Raw genomic sequence first — 21,095 nt, 5'->3', positions numbered from 1 at the left:
AAAAACCTCTAGTTCGAGGTATGTCAATCTAATCAGATAACATCCATATTCTCTTTGAGTAATGAGTTGATATATCTCCTGACGAGGAGCATGTCCATGAAATTTGCGTTGATATATCATGGCGAAGAATATCCGCATATTGAAATTTGGTACCAAATGGATTAGAATATCCTCGTACTCTAGAGAATGATGTAAGAACGTTATTAACTAATTGTTAACTGGTTGTCGGTAATACTCATAGTAGCCACTGAAATGATAGATATCCCCCTTTGCAAAGGAATGATCGACAAAGTTCATATGATTGTAAAATATGGATCTTAGTCCATATTGAATTGTTTTCTCACTTGAATACGCTTCAGGACCTCAGTACTAGCATTGATTACAAATTTGATGCTTATCAAAAGGCGTGATGAGAAAACTAATCGAGGTCACTTGTTATGCAGCGCCACCCCTTGAAAGTGAGTTTCCACAGACACTAACTAGGTTGATGGAAGTATGGTCTGGTAGTCATAAATGACTCGACATCTCGCCTGGTGGTAACTGTGTATCTATACTCATAAAGATTTTAAAATAAACTCTTGTTTGTCATCCGTTGATGTTGTATCATCCTAGTAATGCTTTGGGCATTGATGGTGAGCACATTTGATGTTCTTTAGCACTTTGAACTTATTACTCATGTAACCATTGTCATGTTTTTCTGTTTGAGACGTGCTATATTCCACTGATGATTACTAGATTTGCAAATTTGATGAGAAAGTATTCCCACCGTTTGGGGGAGGAAAGGCTATCGCCTGAAAAACGGTGTGAAGTATCCCGGTTTGCACAAAGATAAACCAGGATATATCTCATTTGGATGTTTTCAACAATGAAAAACATGCCGAAGATTTGACATCTTCAGAGATTGCAAATAAAATTACTTCCTTGAGAAGCTGTAAATGTAGTAGCAAGTGTGTCACTTAGAACACACCTTGAGCGTGGATGACTAGTTGACTTGAAATATTCTGCATCTCTTAAAAGGAAAAGCCAGTCACAATCATTGAAAGATAGTGCTCTCAAAAAGAATATCAGTGGAAGATCTAATTTCTCTGAGTATAGTTCTCCTAATAAGAGAATATCTCTGTGAAACCTCAAAATGAGAGGATTTCCATAAGGCATGCATGCAATAGAGAAATTTGCGATCGTAATCCAATGATTGTTGATGACATAGTCAAAGTATCCACTGATACTACCGTAGGTGTTGTTGGTTTAAACCACTCTCTATGGGAATGTCATCAAAGGTATGATTGGTTAAACCACGAGAGATCAAAGCAGAATAACAGTTTCTCCCAAAAATGCATAAATTTGGTATTGCAGCCCGAACACTCGATAATGTAAGCTACTCTTGGCTATAAACGGGTGTTTGCAGTTCCAACAACCGATAATGTAACCCCTAGCGGATACATGTGGGTGTATGTTCATAGTGAGAAAAGTAAAGTCAACTAATGGCACAAAGTCTTTTACAGGAACCTGAGATGGATTTCTTTGTAACGTATTCCCTATTATGGATGCAACTACTTTTTTGGTATTTGTCTGGTAGTATTTTAAGGACTCGATGTGCATCTAATGGATGTGGTTACTGCGGATCTGTATGAAAGACTAGATACAGAAAACTGCATATCAATTCCTGAAGTTTTTAACTATCAGTTGAATCACCATGTCATATACATTTACTCAACAAGTACGAAAGTAATCAATCGTCTAAGTGAATGCTTATATTATCCAGGGATATATGAACCATCTTATATGCCCATATACTATGTATTTACTAGATTTGATATATACAACATCTACTTAATTGGAACTTCTGAAGAGTTCTCCAAAGCACAAAAATGCTTAAAGCAGGAGTTCGAGATGAGAATCTCGATAAAACAAGGTCTCAATTTGTGGATTGAGTATTGTAGCTGGAAGTCCATTAATTTCGTCAACCTTAAAGGTTTAGACATGTTTAAATGGACAAGCTGGCATGGTTTCAGTCATTCGATCTCTTACTTTTAAGATTGATCGGTTTACATCTCAATAAATGAGATGTGTCACTCTGTGGTTTGTATTACACAAAATATGTGTAAATGCTATATCGGCTGAAATATGCTATAGGTACCTGATATTGGGTTTGTGGTAAACATGTAAGTCTGGCTCTACCCAGCACCAATATCGAGACATTGGTCCGAAGAGAGTCCCCTTCATCTTCGTGGAACCATTAAGCTTGATCTTTTGCATGAAAGATCGATGAATGTCTCCCATAGAGAAAAGCTAATCAGACTATTTAAGTTTTGATTTTTGACAGGTTTGCTAAAGCAGCTAGATATTTTCCTAGCTAGTAGTCTGGTAGTAGAGGATGCTTGTTCTTCCTCCGATCGGCTGCGATTGTTCAGACAAAACTAGTAAAGAATAAATGGTTGTACCATCAGAAGATCATTAAGTTGCATAAAGGAAGATCAGACCAAGTTTTCTCAAGTTAAGGAAGCTGATGAAGACATTAAAAGATGGTTCGTGGTCTTTATGCAGTATAATCAGGCACAATGATCAACTGAGAAGGCTTCTCATCAGGGGGAGTAAAGCTATAGAAGACTATGGATATTAGGCATGTTGGACATTACGTTGTGTACTCTTTTTCCTTAGTCAAGGTTTCGTCCCACTGGATTTTCCTTGTCAAGGTTTTAACGAGGCATGCGAGTCCAGTAATATCCGCAGTTCGACATGTTCTACTCTTTTTCCTTCGTCTGGTTTTTGTCCCTTTGGGTTTTCCCAAGCAAGGTTTTAATGAGGCAATATCTGCGGGTTTATCATTGTTCTGAGAACTCATGTTTTCCTATGTTCAGGTTTTTCCCTCTGGGTTTTCCTGGCGAGCTTTTTTAATGAGATAACAATCTTAGAACAGTGATCATCTAAAGAGATGAATATCCATAAGATCTTCGCGGAATCGGTGATCGGTTTACCATGCTTTACTATTGAATCTGGTTTTTGCTGCAAGTATTTTTCCTGACACATTTTCGGCAATGGGAAAAAAATTCATGACTACCATCATCGCTTAAAGACTACCGGCAAAGCCTTCGTAATGAAGTATTCTAAGAATGGTGGTCATCCAAGGGAGAGTGTTACAAATGGACATGTGTTTGGATGCCCACATTCTGTGAGCCCCACCTGAACCTATATGTATATGACACCAAAAGAAATACGTGTCACTTAAAGTGTTAATGTTGACCCTTTAAATGGGATGATTCACCTCCTACTTCAACACTATATATACCCGTTCAGGATACTTTGTAAATGGAGAAAAATAACAACCGAAAGAAGCCAGTATTAGAGAATGAATAAAGACTTATTTTTCTTCCTCCATTTGTCTAGTTCGAGTTTATTGTGTTTAATATTCGTGTACACTAGTATAGTTTCTCGTGTTTGTAATTAAACACTGCTATATGCTATGCCGACTAAGTTGTCGACTCACTGGTATATCATATGCCTACTAAGTTGATGATTAGTAGTATAAAAATGGCTATGATGATTTGTCTTTTTTTTTTTTTTGGGTTAAACCCTCTTATTGCATATTTCGGACCGGCAATCTAAAGAGAGGAGAAGGAAACCCTCTGGTTCCTCTCCCTCTCTCACTAGCCTCAAATCCCACATTTTAAAAATATCTTATGCTAGATAGAAAAGAATGGGGAATGAAGATCTCCATGGTCATTGCCTTATCGTTGATAGCTAAAGAATTAATTGGTCTTTATCTAAAGTCGTTCTCTAGTTGTACTAGACACTTGATTTCTAGTCGCATAAAGAACAAATTCGTTTTCTCCATGCATATGCCCATCAGCCCATGTATGTTCAAATGTCATCCAATTGCCGAGGGTATGAGTGGGCAATTATCTTGGTCCACTTTGACCAAACTTGACTAATAAGCTACTACTGTAATAAACTCGATTCAGGTGTCCATATCCATATCGATTTATCATCATATTATATAAGCTAGTAACGAATGGGTTACAGACGGTAATTTCGTTGATACTTTTTTGCTTTTATTTTTGATATCAATTCTAATTGAAACTTGAAATAGGATTGAAGCGGTGGTGGGAGGCGCGACAGGGGAGAACCACCCTTTTCCACGTATTTTTGGTTAATTAATCGTTGAATTTGAATTCCTTGGTTTAGAAGATAAGTAAAATATGGCTATTATTCAAACATCCAAGATTCTTCCATATACTTTTCTAACATCCTTTGTGAATATTTTCTCCAAATAATTTTCCATCAGTTTCCTAATATACCCTACTCTTATTTTGTTTTTCTATTTTGCTAAACCGAGGAATCAAAATTTTTTAAGTTTTGCATGATTATGAAGATTGGCAGCATAATGGTTCGAGTTTATGTAGGGGTTTTGAGTTTGTTTTGCAGATGGAAAATCAGAATCGGGAGTTGCGAATCTTAATTATTATCTCGAAGCCAAGGAAGAGAAACAATAGAGGATTTTGATATCGTGATGGCGAGAGGAAAGGGAAGATTGATGCAACCAATAATTATGAAGAAATGACACTTGTTTGATTAGAGTTTTGATTCGTTTTGCAGTGATTTTGGTTGGCTGTCTTATTCAATCTTGTAGTGATCGGCCAAAATCTAATCAAAATTCAATCTTTTAGATATCCTAGAATTCAAATTAAGGAAGAAGATAGGGTTCACGACCGTTAAAGAGTGGCGGTCGATGGAGGATATGAACAAGTATTTTTAGATTTTGTGATGAATTAGTATGTTGGGTTTTGGTTGGATTTCTTTTTTTATTCATAATTGCAGCAGGAATCGAAGCTCTAAGAATGATTACTAGGATAAACCTATATTTATCCATGAAGTACACAAGATGCACCTGAGTGCATAATGTATATTCTGACAGGAAATAAGTTTTGGCCTTGTTGCACCCGAGTGCATAATGTATATCTTTTTGAATTTTTTGTGCTCGTCTTATTTTTCTTCTATAATGCTTGTATTTGGTTGATGTTTTAATGGTGGATGTGATGGTAATAGTGCTAGATTTATTGCTCTATATCATGAACTAATGATTTTGGTTGTGCATAATATATTGCAGGTGATTAGTAGGGTAAACCTAGATATATACACGAACTACACAAGATGCATCTGAGTACATAAGGTATGTTCTGACTGGAAATAGGTTTTGGTCTGGTTGCATCTGAGTGAATAATGTATATGCATATTCTTATAGGAAATATGTTTTGATCAGGGTTGCACATGGGTGCATAATGTATATTCTTATTCTTATAGGAAATAGTAAATAGGTTTTGGCCAGGTGCACCTGGGTGCATAATGCATATTTTTATAAGAAATAGGTTTTGGTTAGGTGCACCTACGTGCATAATGTATCATCAGTCTGGTTTAAAATAAATTTTTTTCTTAAAATTTCGTATCAACATTGGATCTTGTTTTCAAGATCTTTTCGAGCCTTTTCCAAACATATAAATTTTATTAAAATTCGACTTGTATTTCGGAAGTTAAGACATTTTTCGCGATTAATTATTGAAAGAGAAAAAATCTCAAAAGGAAAAAAAAAAAAAAAAAAACCTTACCACCTTATAGCTTACTGCTCAAATCTAGTTCATTTTGAGCGATCTAAGCAGGATTTTTTTTTTTTTGGTTAGATAACTAGTAGTTTAGGTTGGATTTGTTTAAGCTTTTGTTTCAATGATCTCGATTGCTTTTAGGATATTTTTACGGTATTTTTGTGGGTGTTTTACCCTTCTTTTTATGTCTTCTCATTTATGGAGATTCTTTATGCGCTCTCATGGCGTTTCTTTGTGATTTCAGTGGAGATTTTTGGTGGAAGTTCAAGCGTGGTGATCAAGATTTAAGACTTTGGACATATTACTCTCATATTTTTATGAGAAGATCTCTTATTCAAGAAGAAAAAACCCTATCAAAATGGTCGTATTATAATCCCAAAACCATTCTTCAATCTTCGTATTGCTTGGTAGTTGGTACTCTTGTTGGTAATTTGTTACTTCTCTTCACGAATTACTCTTTGTTATTACCTTTTAATTGTATTTCGATCTTTGATCTTGATGTTCTTGAAGTCCTTGTATTATCTCTATTTATTACCTTTTAATTGTATTATCTCTATTTATCATGAATGAAATTTTATGATATTTATCAAAATAAATTAATAAATACTAGAATAAATAAAAAGGAAAGAGGAAGGATCCCCTCACACTTTTATTCTCACACTATCTCACAAGTTGGACGTGATTTGTTTGAAAAAAAACAAACCGTAACTAAATTGAAGCTAATATTTTGAGGATATGTTTCTCTTACAAGTCTCTATATTCCTACCGAAAATAAGCGTATTCCACGACATATAACACCACCATCTACTACTTTGAAAATGAGCCGTTGAAAATCAACAACTTTTTAGCCATTGAAATTAAGACCGGTAGATTGTGGGTTTTATAGTTCAGAATGTGCTCATTTTTGGTAGGCATGTAGAACTTGGTAAGAGGAACATATTTCCAAAATATTTTCTTTAAATCCATTACGTTTTGTTTTTTATTCACAAAATTAACGTCCAACTTGTGAGATAGTGTGAGAACAAAAATGGGAAAGGGATCTTTCCTCTATAAAAAAATAAAGTTAAAAGTAAATGGCATATTTGACTAAAAAATTTTCCTGGCATTTTAAGGGGCGACCCCGAAAGAATTAAGGGAGACTTTTTTATTCCCATCCTTTACATGTGGTTATGGGATGTCCTACGGTTAGAAAAATACCTAAATATCCTTTTACAATAGGTAGATAATGAACATAACTTATCTACCGATAATGAAAATAAAGAAATTCAAAATTCCATTAGTTTTGAGAAAACTAGATTCGGTAAATAAGTGAAGTTTATTACAATCGGAAGATAACTTATGTTCATCATCTACCGATTGGGATAGTAGTCCCCAATTCAATTTTTCCAAAACTAGTGGAACTTTGAATTTCTTTATTTTCATAAATCATAATTGGTAGATATGGGATGTTTATTACCTACCGATCATGATAGTATCCCCCAATTCAATTTTTCCAAAACTAATGGAATTTTGAATTTCTCTATTTTCATAATTGGTAAATAAGTGATGTTTATTATCTACCGATTGTACAAACGGTAGATAAGTTATGTTCATTATCTACCGATTGTGATAGTTGCCCCCAATTCAATTTTTCCAAAACTAGTGGAATTTTGAATTTTTCTATTTCCATAATCGGTAGATAAGTGATGTTTATTATCTACCGATTGTACAATCGGAAGATAAGTTATGTTCATTATCTACCGATTGTAATAGTAGCCCCCAATTCAATCTTTCCAAAACTTGTGGAATTTCGAATTTCTCTATTTTCATAATCGGTAGATAAGTGATGTTTATTATATACCGATTGTACAATCGGTAGATAAGTTATGTTCATTATCTGCCAATTGTGATAGTAGCCCCCAATTCAATTTTTCCAAAACTAATGAAATTTTGAATTTCTCTATTTTTAGTACAATCGGTAGATAAAGAACATCACTTATCAACCAATTGTACTTCTCTATAGGAACATAAGAGTATAATCGATAGATAAAGCATTATATTATCTACCGATTCTGGGACGTTAATGGCGTTGAATTCATTCAATCGTCTCTCTAGTCGTTATTGAACCTTCAACATGATGTTCTTCACGATGTTTCTCACATTCTTCTTCATATCCATCAATTTTTGTTGTTGATTTAAGAAAAAATGGTTTTTTCTCACTTTTTTTTCTTCTTCTTCTTCTTCAATTCCAAAACCATAAAACTCAAAAACTAAAATCATTTTCCTACATATATAATATTCTTCCGAGTTAAAACATTAATGCCCGATTATAATGTTGACTACCGATTATTAGGGATAATTTGACCATTATGAAAAACGGAAGATAAGAGGTGGTTTCATTTTAGGTTTGGGTGACATTGTTTTGTCTTATTAGTCGCCCCTAATTCCTTTGGGTCGCCCCTAGAAAGACCAGGATGGTTTTGTGTCAATTTTAACCATCCCTTCATTTTAGCAGTCAATAACTCTTATACTTTAGTCAATAACTCTTATTCTTTGTAGTTCCGGGACATAGGACTCATTCCGCCATTTTCTATCAATTACATGCCGTTATATTTTTCTTTTACGGTTTAATTTATCCATCAATACATTTCAACCTGCTTTCAAGTAGACTTTCTATTGGAAGGTTGATGTATTATGTTAACTGATAAACTATTAATCATGGTTGGCTTCTTCCATATAGTACTAACATTTTAATATTTACGACTGATCTGATTTTTGACAAGAGTGTATAAACTTAAAATGTTAGGTGTGTGTATTTATACTATTTATTTGTAAGTGCATAGCCATGATAGGTGAAGAAAAGAATGAGAATTTGGATTTTTATCGATTTTAATATCGTCTGTTTTTGGAATGCTTATACTGTTTTAAAAAAATTAGCTTAAGTGGGAGACAAAACGAACACTAGCAATCAAAATACAGACACAGACAAAAAAAAAAAGAAAAGCAAGCAACAAAAGATAAAGATAAAAGATACCACAACGCATTTATATGAGATGAGAAGTGGAGCCTCGGGGAAGAGCAGCAGTAATACGGGCCCTCTTAAGGATACGAGGAAAATTGAAGATATGCTGTGTGTACCTCATTAGGATTTGAATGAGTTTTGTACCCGACGACCAAACCATTTGATTAAGATAAAAGAAGAGTGAAAAATCCAAAATTGATCCTCCATACCCCCATTAGCTTGGTAAGAGAACGACGGATGAAATTATGGGCAGTCATTTCTGCGATATTATCCGCGTCTTAAAATTGGGTGATTCTAGGCTCACTGCAGTTTATCCCGTGATCTCTTCCGATTTGAATTGGATAGATGAGATAAAACGTTCTCAACATTGGGATATAAAGCGGTGGAAGTGGATTTCCTAAGTTGTTCATGTCAAAGAGATTATTCGGAATTAACCGCTAGATACCTTTAGCATTTCTGCTGAAAATTTCATTCTTCAGTGTACAAGTTCCATTCTACTGGACCATTTTTCGTTGCTTTATTTGAACCGATTTTTTTAATATCCCAACAAATATAAGGCCTAAAATTAGTAATTGGTAAGATTTCCAGCTAAAACTAACATGATCAGCTGAACACTACTAATAACATCCAAATTAGGACGCCCTAACATAGTGTTGGACTTAATGTATCGAATGAGTTCTTTCGTATACTTTGATCTATCATCGAAGCAACATTCAAATTAGGACGCCCTAACTCTTAAGAATATTTTCGGTTATGGAAAGTCCTTGGTATCCATACTATCTTGGTTTATAAATAGTGAAGTTTGTTTTTCATACAAACTTATCCTTGGGAAGGAACTTCGTTTCATAGTCACTGTTGTAGTCGACTAATAGTATTCTCGTAATACTATCTTGGAGAGGAGAGTAACCCTAATTCGGCAAAATCTCTTACAACCTCTAGTTTAAAGAATTATTTGGGATCAAAAAGCATTTACTAGTCCCGTTAGTTGGAAACTAGAATTGCATTGTGATTTTAGTTTTCAATTATTGATTTGATTGACTAATGGTTTGTTAACTCTTGATTGCACCTAGTTTGATTATTCTTGATATCCTTCTCTTCAGATATAAGGTCACTCAAACTAGATCAAAAAATTAGTGGTAGTTCAGATCGGTCTTTAGATCTGACGCTGACTTGTGATCATCCATTGTTAACAGATTCCTTTATGTGCGTGACTGATCATAAGTTGGAATCAAGTTTTTTATGTGCAGGTACATAAGACCATTGAAGATTTGAAGACAATAATATTTTTCTTATTGGTTTCGTATCTTTGTGATTTGCTTCGTGCACAAACTTGATCGGCTGGGATCCAACTAGATCTAGTTTATTTTTTGATAGGCTTGTTATTGATAGTCGTATATAGATCGACAAACTATCAATTGGTGGTACTCTTTAGTATTCGAATCTGGTAATTCTGGTTAACTTGTTAATCCAGATCTTTGAAGATCTAAACCCAACAAATGATTTTAATTAATTTTAAACAGAAAATCCTTTGTCACACTCAACAATATATCTCTTATTAATTTCCTGAGGTAGGAGAGTGGTTACTAAACATATAAGTCCTTTACTATTTGGGAGACGATCGAAAGGGTTGAGTTGTTAAAGTCTTCAGAGAGGCTGAAGCAACTTAAGATAGTGCACTCTATCTTAGGATTCACGTGCATCAACCAGATTGGTTGTAGGCGCAGGGATACTGAGGAAACTAGGATACAAAGTTGGTAGTGTCTTTGTATAGCGGCTTAATTCTGAGAGTATTTAAAACCGGACTAGGAGGGTGTTTCTGCATTTGCGGTTTCCTCGTTAACAAAATATTGTTGTGTGCTTTTACTTCACTTTTTGCATTATAATTTTTTTAAGTTACAATTAAAGTAATTGCACTTGTACATTAATACCAAACACTTGGGTTGATCCCTATAGTTTAAGTTTCGGTTTCGAACTCGAAACTATATACCAAGTGTATACCTTGTGGTTGCTATCTTCTTGACAGTTTTTGTCTATATTAGATCACGCAAGGTATCAGACTTATGGGTTGATATCGAAAAGATTTTGGTGTACTTGGTACCCTCGTTGTTTCAGTAAGAAATATCAAACCCAACAACACGAAATCAGCGAAAGAAAAGCATAAAACGATCATGAAAAAAATAGCGAGAGGAAAGAGCTCAAAGGTTAGATTAGAAGAAAATGATTTTGGGTGGTGACCGGTTCAGAACCGATGGTAGGTTTAGATTTTCTGGGTTTCTCTTATCGCAAAAAGCGAAATATTTTCTCTTTATGTTAACAACAACATAATTTTTAATTTCAACTAATGATGATGTAACTCAGCATTAGAACGCTCCTGAACATCAGCTTGTGAAAACTGTTTGGTTTCGTCAACAAACCTTCCGCAATAGATTCACACTCCTTAAAATACTTGTTAAGACCCACAAAGGTAGTTTTATTCCAAGAGTTTAAGAAGAAATTCATATCTTGAACGTTCTCTGTGAACACGCAGCTAGAATTCCAATATATGACCCAACTAAAACTGAGGCAAAGGAAGTCATTCTTGCTCTGGATTTGGTCGAAGAATAAAAAATGGAAGGATTTCATTATTGAGAGTGATGCCCAAAAAGTCATCAAGATGATAAACAATGAGATTGCATCCCCTGGAGGCTCATATCTATTTTTCTTCGGATTAAAGCCTCAAAATAGAAGTTTAACTATGCGGTCTTTCACCACACCAAATTTAAGGATTAGTAACTAGAATTCGCAACAGCTTTTCCCCTGTTGCGAAATTTTTGTTGCGAATCTCAGTTGCAAAATATTTGCAACAGCTTTATCTTCGTTAAAAAACTCGCAACTATTGAATTCTGTTACAGTTCGCAACTAAATTGAGTTGTACGCGTGCGACTCGTGTGTGTGGCACCCCACACTTTTAAGCTGATTCGTTTTCAGCCCATTCAGATGTTTAGTCAGCTTCAAAACTGATTCGTCTTAGATAAACTAGCAAACCGACCGAGATATATCATTCTTCATTCCCTCGTCTCTCTCTCGTTCTCTTCTCTTATTAGGGTTCAACTTCTTCTTCTTGGTTTGAGGTCCAATAATCATCGATCTTTGTACACACAGGGTGATGATGATGATAACGATTATCAGAAATCCTTCTCTTCTTTTATCTTTCTTATCTGAATCTGATTCAACTTGTCTCTCGTTCTCTTCTCTATTACGAGAAACTTTATTGGCCAAATGATTGTATTCTTTAAAACTCGTACCAAAACTCCAGTAGCCAACAGTTGAGGTATGAAGATCCTTCATTTACTTTTTGATGATTTTATTTTTGTTTGATTTTGACCTAATTTTTTTTTAACTTTTTTTTATTTTACCCTTTCTCCAGATGAAGAACTAATGAACTAGAAGAAGACTTCCCGAACTTCTAAAAGGTATATTTTCTGGAACCCTAACTATGTTTCTCTTCTTTATTGGTGTAGATGTTCAATTTTTGTTCTTATTTGGTGTTTCTTTTACCCTATTTTAAACTAGGGTTTTTCAATTTAGGAATTTTTTACTCGATTTTGAATTTGGCTGATGAGAACCCTGATCTTTTCAAGACATGGTACTCATGAGATGGTTGAGGCTACATGGAATTGCATCTCTTTACATTTTGTCTTATCTGCTTAAGTGTTCAGTTCTGTTGCTAATGCTTTCCAAGATATCCTTGATAAACGTGTAGAAATTTATGTAGATTTGGTGTGTCGATCAGTTATCCAGTCTAAGCTTTGTATTTCACTAGTGATTGTACAGATTGTGGGATGTAAGGAGTGGGAAGATTATGCACACAATAGAAACTAGTTCACCTGTGAAAAGTACTGAAGTTAGTCAGGATGGTCGTTATATCACCACCTAAGACGGTTCCACTGTTAAATTTTGGGATGAAAATCAGTAAGTTAACTAGTATTGTCCCTTGCCTTTATAAACCTCATACACATACATGGATTTTGATTGTTCATATTGTTGCATTTTAGTTTTGGACTAGTGAAGACCTATGACATGTCATGCACTTTGGAATTGGCTTTAGTAGAACCGAAGCATGGAAATAAGTTTGTAGCTGCTGGAGAAGACATCTGGATACGATTGTTTGATTTCCATACAGGCGATGAGGTTGGTGAGTAGTAGAGTATTTAACAATTTATGCATCAAAAGTCTATTATACCTCCATATAACTGATCATGTGTCACATCCTACTATATTTAATGAGTAGTTCAATATGTGCTGAAGCATTTTTGGTTGTATCCTTTATACAAAGCACTGGCTTTTGCACGCTCTGCATTTCTTTAAGTGCTGGAAAATTGAGTGTTTCTGACAGGCTTAAAAATTGTGAAATGGATGCTAATGAAGGGGTACTTCTCTTAAGTGGAGGAAGGGCCAGTTGTTTTTAATCTGTGATTAATTCATTTATCATTGTTTGATAAACAGAAGTTGGTCTTTCACGGGTGTGCAACTGACTCATTTGTTTAACTTGTATTTATTGTTTTGGTCTAACCATTCACCGCACATCTTTTTTTTACTTGATATGTGGTGAAGATTTGGGAGGTTGGCACAGGGGAACTAGTCAAACAATACGTTGGAGCTACACACAAACAATTGTGTCACCAGGTACTTGATTTGCGGAACCATCTTTGTTTCACGAGTTTATGATTCATTGTGTTATGTTCATTCTTTCCTTGATCACCTTGTTAGAGGTGAGTTTAGGATATTATGTGTGTGAATTGTTTTCAATTAGGTTGTACAAATTCTTAGGATCTGATATTTATTTATGTTGCTTAAGCTTTTGGGGTTTTCAGTATCTATAGATTTAGTAGCTTGGGAGCTCAGAAATAACCCTTTCCTTCAGAAATTTCTTAGCTTATAATTTATTTCCATCGGCTTTATTTCAGGTTATTTGATTTCTCAAAAACAGTGGAGAAGAGAGCTTATCGAGTTATTCAGGTTCACACCTCAGTAATTATTCTTTATTTTAAGTACTCACCACTCCTTGTGGGGCTTATTACTGAGTTCTTATGTAGATATTTGGTTTTCGATGCAGGATACTCACAATGTGAGATCTTTATCTTTTCATCCATCAGGGGAATTATTTTAGAAGGTATTTGTTGTCTTTTCATCCATCGGGGGAATTTTTTTGATTGCCTACTTTTTTCTCCTGTCATTTTTTTTTTCTTCTTCTTTGTGTGACGGAGAGTATTGTATTTTTTAATATAAAGTACTCTTTTGGGTAATGAAAGGCTTAAACATAACTGAGTTTATCTACCCTTGTGCAGCTATTGTATTATGCAACTCATTGTGGTGCCTGAGAACCAGTTGCATCTGTACTTCAAGATGAGGGAAGTGGAAGATGATGACAAAGATGAAGAAAGGCCTTTCAACTTGACCCTGATGATTATGAAGCAAGATGCAAAAGATATGTGGTAAGTTCAGTTTATTTGCATATTGGATTTGGATGCATAAGTGTGTTTTCTTAGTTTGATTGCCACTTGCTTGTAATTTCTATTACACTTTGCAGGGAGTCTTGTTTGCTGGGTTGCTTGTCTGTTGAGATATATGGCTACTTGTCATTTTTGAACTACTTGTCCCTAACCTTAGTCATATCCTAACTTTATCCGTATCATCTTTGTTGGTGCATGTTCAGGTTGGAGGATCACCAATTTATAAAGTTGATAGGCTACTTGCTTGCTGGGTTGTTAATCAAATGTGGAATGCTTAACCTTGTTGATCTTGCTGGGTTTGAGAACATTCGACGTTCTGGTGCAGGAGAGGTATTTATTATTACTTATGCCTATGTATTTGATGTTACAATTTTTTTAGTATTTCTAGTACTTTAGAGAGTTAACCATTTTCACAGCTGTCCAGGCTATGACGGAGAAAATATAGTGTATGGAGCTTAATTCAGAATCCAAGGACAAGGTACTACTACAGTTGCCAGTAATTGAAACAAGATGTAATATGTGCTAACATGATGCAAGAACATATAACATCCTTAAGTAGAGTTTAACTACCAGTAATTGATGTAGATTTTTTCTCACCAATTATTGATATGTACTGAACAACAGTTGGAAGGGCTCCAGGAACTTCATAATGCTCAGTTATTGTTGACAGCAGAGTTGAGTGAAAACCTCGAAAAGACTCGGGTAATTTTTGAGTCGTTGCAAAAATTTGCAACATCGAGTTTCGTAGAAGAGCTAAACTGTTGCGACCCCACTTTGCAATTGCTAGTTACCGTTGCTAATCACTAAATTTGGTGTAGTGAATTTAGCTATATCAAGAGAGATGCTTATGAAGCTGCTCACTCTCTAAAATTCTCTTTTAAACACCGTTTAGTGAATGATGGTTATCCTAATCCTCCTTGTATTGTTGTTATCTGTAGCAAAGAGAGCAACACTTATGTAGGCTAGTTTTTTTGGGTTTGTTTTGCTTGTTTCTTGCTGGCAAGCTAAAACGATTAATAAAACTTCTATTTCGGACCTTGTGTCAAGGTTTACTTTTTCCTCCTCACTTCTTACTTCATTAAAGCCACAAGCCAAAAACGGCAAAGACCGACGCCTCCTAATACCATTCAATTTTCCCGAAATCTCCAAATATAGCATCATATGTATGGAGGAAAAATATTTGATAGGGTCCAAACAAAGCTATCTGACTTGTTTTCTTAACTGTATAAAAACAAAATGTATACCAAAAAAACTCACCAAGCTTCTCAAACACCAGTAAATTCCATATAAACAGTATTCTAACTGTAACCCCTTATGACGGGAGATAATTCTAATTAAAGTCATCAATAAACCAAATCTATTTCATTAACCAAAATTTTCATCTATTTTATCTTTACAATTAAACAAATAGAACCTGAAATAGTAGCCATCTTCTTCTGCATGATTGCAGTGTATCAATTACAGAGAAAGCTCTCAATGAGAGGTGAAATTCATTACAAACCACACAACAGTTTTGGACAGTATTAATACAGGAAGAGAAAGTCAAACAAGTGCTCGTGTGAGATGAGAGTGTGAGATACAGAACATACTGTTAAGGATCGAGCAAGAGAGAGGAGAGCATAAACGCGGAAGCATAAAAGACTACATTGATAATAATCTTGGTGTGTCAACTTTCATGGCTCAACAGCCTATTTATATTGTTCACAAACTTGACGACCACTCAAGGTACTTTCCTAACTAAGATCAAACTCTAAACATAGACACTTTCCTAATATAACTCTCACAACTTAATGTGCATATCTCCTAAATATAAACTCTCATATATTATTTCCTAATACCCTCCCTCAAGATGGAGCATGTAGATCACGAATGCCCATCTTGGACCAAAGAAATTTAACTTCGGTTTTCTTTTTTTTTTCTTTTTTTTTTCAACGCTTTTGCGAAAAAAATCTTCAGATCATAGTTTAAGGACGTTTCGGTCCTCTTCGTAGTTTAAGGACATTTCGGTCCCCTTCGTAGTTTAAGGACATTACGGTCCCATCTTCGTAGTTTAAGGACATTTCGGTCCTCTTCGTAGTTTAAGGACGTTTCGGTCCCCTTCGTAGTTTAAGGACATTACGGTCCCATCTTCGTAGTTTAAGGACATTTCGGTCCTCTTCGTAGTTTAAGGACATCTCGGTCCCAATGCAAGTTTAAGGACATTGCGGTCCCATCTTCGTAGAATACTTCTTGTACTCTTGGTTTCTTGGTTTCTTCGATAGAATACTTTTTGTACTCTCTCGACAACTCATAGGATTTGAACCTACTATTGTTGTTCTTTTTCTCATCACCTCTTGGTGATTGTTTTTTTTTTCTTCACAACATGAATGTTGTTTCTTCTTCTATCTTGTTCCAGTCACGCTTTTTTTTAGAGTCGAAACTTTCACACTTTATTTTTTTCTTCAAGATTCTCTCACAATCTTTCTCTTGTTATGCTTCTGTCACAAGCAATAACACAAAGTCTGCCACACTTTGTAAGACTTCCAAGTTTCTGCCACAAACTCTTTAATCACCATGTTTGAGCTTAATTTGATACCATCCTATCATTCCTTGTCATTCCAAACTTCTGAATTCGATCAACTTCATCAAACTGTATCAGTCCTTCATGACTGCAATACCAACTTTGATTTTCTTTTCCGTCTATTTCGAATCCATAACTTAACCCTTCGAATCAACCACTCACCCGAACTTCTTAACCTTTAAAGTTCAAATCTGCTTTCTGCAACGTCTATGACAGAAACTGTCACACTTATTCCCTGTTACAACTATTTTGTAACAATTCTTGTAACTGTTATGTAACAGCTCCTCTGTCACACTTTCTGTAACAATTCTTTAGTAACACTTCTGTTCATCTGTAACAGTTCTTCTCTAACTGTAACACTAGCCTTTGTAACACCCATACTGTTATAAACTTAATAACACTTTATCACATATTTTTTTTTCCTTTCGAGTTACATAATCTCATGGACCCAGCAGCAGCTACGGTCCATTAACCCAACCCGTCAAACTTCATCTATAGTGTTGCGGCATCATCTCCGTGTCCTGTAATTGTTTATCGTCCATGAAAAACTTAAAACCAACACAATCTAGATCGAGCCGATCCTTGGTAAACTGTTTCACCAACCATGGCAGCTTCTAAATCAAGCTCCTGACCAACTTCTGAAACTGCCGTGAACCTGAACTTCAGGACAATTATTGTTGACTCCGAACACAAGTCATAACTCTAGGCAGCAAACGACTTGTTTATCTCAAGCTTTCGAGAACACCAGCTAAACCCGTGTATTTTTCTTAGCTTCTTCACAGACATGGAATAACTCCTCCGTCCATCTATCAATTGAATGTGCAACTACACAAGTTCTTGCTAATCAATACAATTCCATCACTCTGAAATTCTTGGTGTAACGGCATATTCATGTCCTAATCAATCACAATCAGCAGCAGCACAGTCACCGATCTTCATCATCTATTGCCAATCTTCTTGTCACTTTTGTTGGCAGTAACCAACTCTTCTCATCCTCCATCTCGATCACCAATAACTACCTCTTACTGTTTTTTTCGGCTAAGAGACAACACAACCTATTACAGGTGTTTCTCAATAAACGAAACAGTTGCTAACCCATCTTCCTGGAATCCACAGACTTCAAACTAATTTGAATATGTATTCTCCGTTCATATCTGGTTCTCTTGTCCGCAGCCACTAAGTTGAATATGTATTATGCCTGCCTTTCGTTTTCACGGTTTACAGGATTCTCCTTGTTTCACAACTCCACCAAGTTTCCTTGTTTTTGCTCTCGATTCCATCTTCTTCTATCCGACGGTATCACAAATCCATTGACGCGATTCCACTTTCTCAAATCCTTACCAAACTGTATGAGACACTTGTACCGATCACATTTTTTTTTTACATAAACCCTAAACCAAAAACTCTCTAACTTTCTCTCGCTTTCCTCTCTCCCTCTCACCTCGCTCTGATACCATGTTAAGGATCGAGCAAGAGAGAGGAGAGCATAAACGCGGAAGCATAAAAGACTACATTGATAATAATCTTGGTGTGTCAACTTTCATGGCTCAACAGCCTATTTATATTGTTCACAAACTTGACGACCACTCAAGGTACTTTCCTAACTAAGATCAAACTCTAAACATAGACACTTTCCTAATATAACTCTCACAACTTAATGTGCATATCTCCTAAATATAGACTCTCATATATTATTTCCTAATACATACACAGTTGTCTTGCACTTGTGACATAGAGAGGGAATGAGTAATTCAAAACCTTAACCTACACCGCTGACTTCAGTTATCCTTCACCACCACAAGATATGTTATTACTGCGAAGCTAAGATTTTATCAAAAGAACTCGTACCTTTGATATTTCATATGACAAAAGTTTAAAGCTATCAATATTAGAATTAAAATCATCTTCATCCTTTGTTATACTCTGTTTGCATCAGTAGCTAACGTGTTTATTTATTGTTTCCCCGTCAAAACTAAAAATTCATTACCATATTTTGATGCTCTTGTAGTGGAGTTGATCGTTAACAGATGGAATTTGTAAGAAGATACTAAACTAGAAATTTACATTTGACTGCTGAGAAGATGAAACTCACAAAGGAAAGAGCTCTAAGAGCTAATAGTTAAGGTATAGTAGGATTCAATGATCCAATTAGAGTTTATTCCCAAATAATACAAGAAGAGACATTTTTTTCCCGGGCTCCTATGTTACATTTTTAGGAATTAAATTACAGTTTTTCATTAAAAAACAAAAATAAATTAATTAAATTACAGTTAAAGTTAAGGTTCTTGTTGCAAGAAATATAAAACATGTATGCCTATGCCATGCTTTAAGAAAAAAACTAATCCCTCCGTTCTTTTTTAATAGGCCAGTTTCTATAAATAAAAGTTTCAAAAAAATAGGCCAGTTTCCTAATTGGGAAAGTCAAATGTTATTTTAATTTTTTGGGACCACTTTTCTCTTAACTTCTTTTGATGACAAGTGTCATGTGGACCACTTCACTTTACTTCTTTTGCTAACAAGTGTCATGGGAACCATTTCACTTCACTTCTTTTATTGACAAGTGTCATGAGGACCACTTTCAATGATTAGTTCTCTTAATTTCCTTAAATTCGCTAAAAACAAAACTGACCTATTAAAAAAGAACGGATGGATTAATAAAATAAAATAAAATAATAATGCTTACACATTATACTAGTAGAGCCATAGGCCCCGGCTAAAGAAAACATAATGATCGAAAAAGCTGGAGGATCCATAACTAACAGCTAGCTTATTAGGGTCAAGCAAACAAGGATCCATAATCATCATAGTTTAATTCAAGATACAAGTGGATGAAGATATGAGAAAGAAGATGCTGACATTCGTTTCGAATATTCGATATCAGCTTGCAAATCGTATGTCTGAGTTCTGATCGGTAATCATCAGTCAACGTCTATAACACACGGATACGTAGGTAGGGCCAAACATACGTACGTGCACCGTGCCGTAGCTTGCTAGTTAGAGCGATCTTTCTGAGCTGTAAACAAATAGTACCGTATACTGGTATACTATGGTGGTCGAATAAAAGTGCGATATCTTGGCAAATCTGCCTTTAAAGTAGTTAGGTGCTCATCACTTCATCAAGGAAATTGAGAAGCAGAAACTAATTATGGCCCAATTTTTTGTTGTACGGTCAGCATTTCTTTTTAGGTAATTACTTAGTGTATTTATACTTTTCGATAAGAAAATATTTTGTTCTAACGTAGGTTATGATCGCCACGAATTGGAGATTTGGTGGGGGATGATGCGGCAGCTAGCCAATAGACACTCATTTAGAGTCCAAACTCATAAAGTCAACTCTATCGATCATTTGTGATGGCTCCAAATAAATAAGAACAAAGAAATGGTTTACAGATAAGGTCCTCGCCTCGGGACTCATCAAATTTCACATTTATGCAGGGACGGCCCGGGATTGCAAAAAAAAAAAAATTCACGTTCATGCTAGTGGGAATAGCTTTGCCAAGTCTGTTACAAAAAAATAAATTAATTTTAGGCTTGTGGGTCTTAAGGCTATCAGGGTTGAAGACCTGGTTAACCCTTTCATAGGCAACCTGTATTTATGGGTGCCTGTTTTCTTAAGGAAATTTTCATAATACAAATAAAGAAAAATTAATCCAAGAGGCCAGCTAGTTCAGCTGGTCATTCTCATTTCGAATGTTATATACATTCTAGGAGGTTTCACGTTTGAGATAGCACGACAACCTGTTCAAGTACGTTGCTAGAGCTTAGCTTGTTGTTAGACTTCCAACTAGTTTCTTATAAGTCAGTACTATTTATTCAATAATTAAAAAGAAAAGGAAATAGATAAGTTAATATTAAAGATTTATGTAAATTAACATTCAAATCAATGAAAAATGAAGAACTTTATTAGAATAGTATGAATTAACACCGAAATACTTTGTTAAAAATAGGGTTGTACGTGGTTCAGTTTGGATTAGTTTTGCACTAGACTCCAAAACCAAACCCAACCAGACCATGCTTGGTTTATGATATTGGAAATCAAAACCGTCCCGCGAGTTATTTGGTTTTTTCCGTTTTTTTCTGGTTTTTATTATATTTTTAACTGAAAATCACAAAATTTAATTATTAAGTTAAATTTATTAAAAAAAATACATTAAAAAAACTTAAACAAATCATATCCCAATGAAAAACATATTTTTGTAATTCAATATTAGCTTTGATTTTAATTAAACTTTCTTTGTTTATGGGTACACTCATTGAAGATTACATAAATTACATTGTGATGGAAAGTTAGCTACACGTTATTCTTGTTTTTATTGGTACTAACTTTTGGATTTTTTGAGGGTTGGGGGGTTTGGTTTTTCTGTAACGTCGATCCAAAACTAACCACCTTGAATCGTTTTGCGGTTTTTGGGGTTTCTGCATTTTTCGGTCTCTGGTTTCCTGATTTT

General features: G+C 35.1%; 1 long non-coding RNA gene across 7 annotated transcripts; it reads left to right on the top strand.

Moving 5' to 3' along the window:
- Nucleotides 1-11,654: 11,654 nt before the first annotated feature.
- Nucleotides 11,655-15,117, top strand: LOC113306741. Of its 7 annotated transcripts, none has more exons than XR_003338810.1 (11): nucleotides 11,655-11,905; nucleotides 12,002-12,047; nucleotides 12,409-12,546; nucleotides 12,630-12,765; nucleotides 13,189-13,260; nucleotides 13,542-13,593; nucleotides 13,691-13,747; nucleotides 13,923-14,069; nucleotides 14,291-14,417; nucleotides 14,504-14,565; nucleotides 14,712-15,117. It is a non-coding gene; the product is annotated as an uncharacterized LOC113306741 (long non-coding RNA). The 7 variants fall into 7 exon arrangements; XR_003338809.1 differs by having other exon boundaries at nucleotides 12,630-12,769; XR_003338808.1 differs by having other exon boundaries at nucleotides 12,630-13,097.
- Nucleotides 15,118-21,095: the final 5,978 nt, after the last annotated feature.

The sequence above is a fragment of the Papaver somniferum genome, chromosome 8, assembly GCF_003573695.1.
Source record: "Papaver somniferum cultivar HN1 chromosome 8, ASM357369v1, whole genome shotgun sequence".
NCBI lineage: Eukaryota > Viridiplantae > Streptophyta > Magnoliopsida > Ranunculales > Papaveraceae > Papaver > Papaver somniferum.
This window is presented reverse-complemented; position numbering and strand designations above follow the sequence as displayed.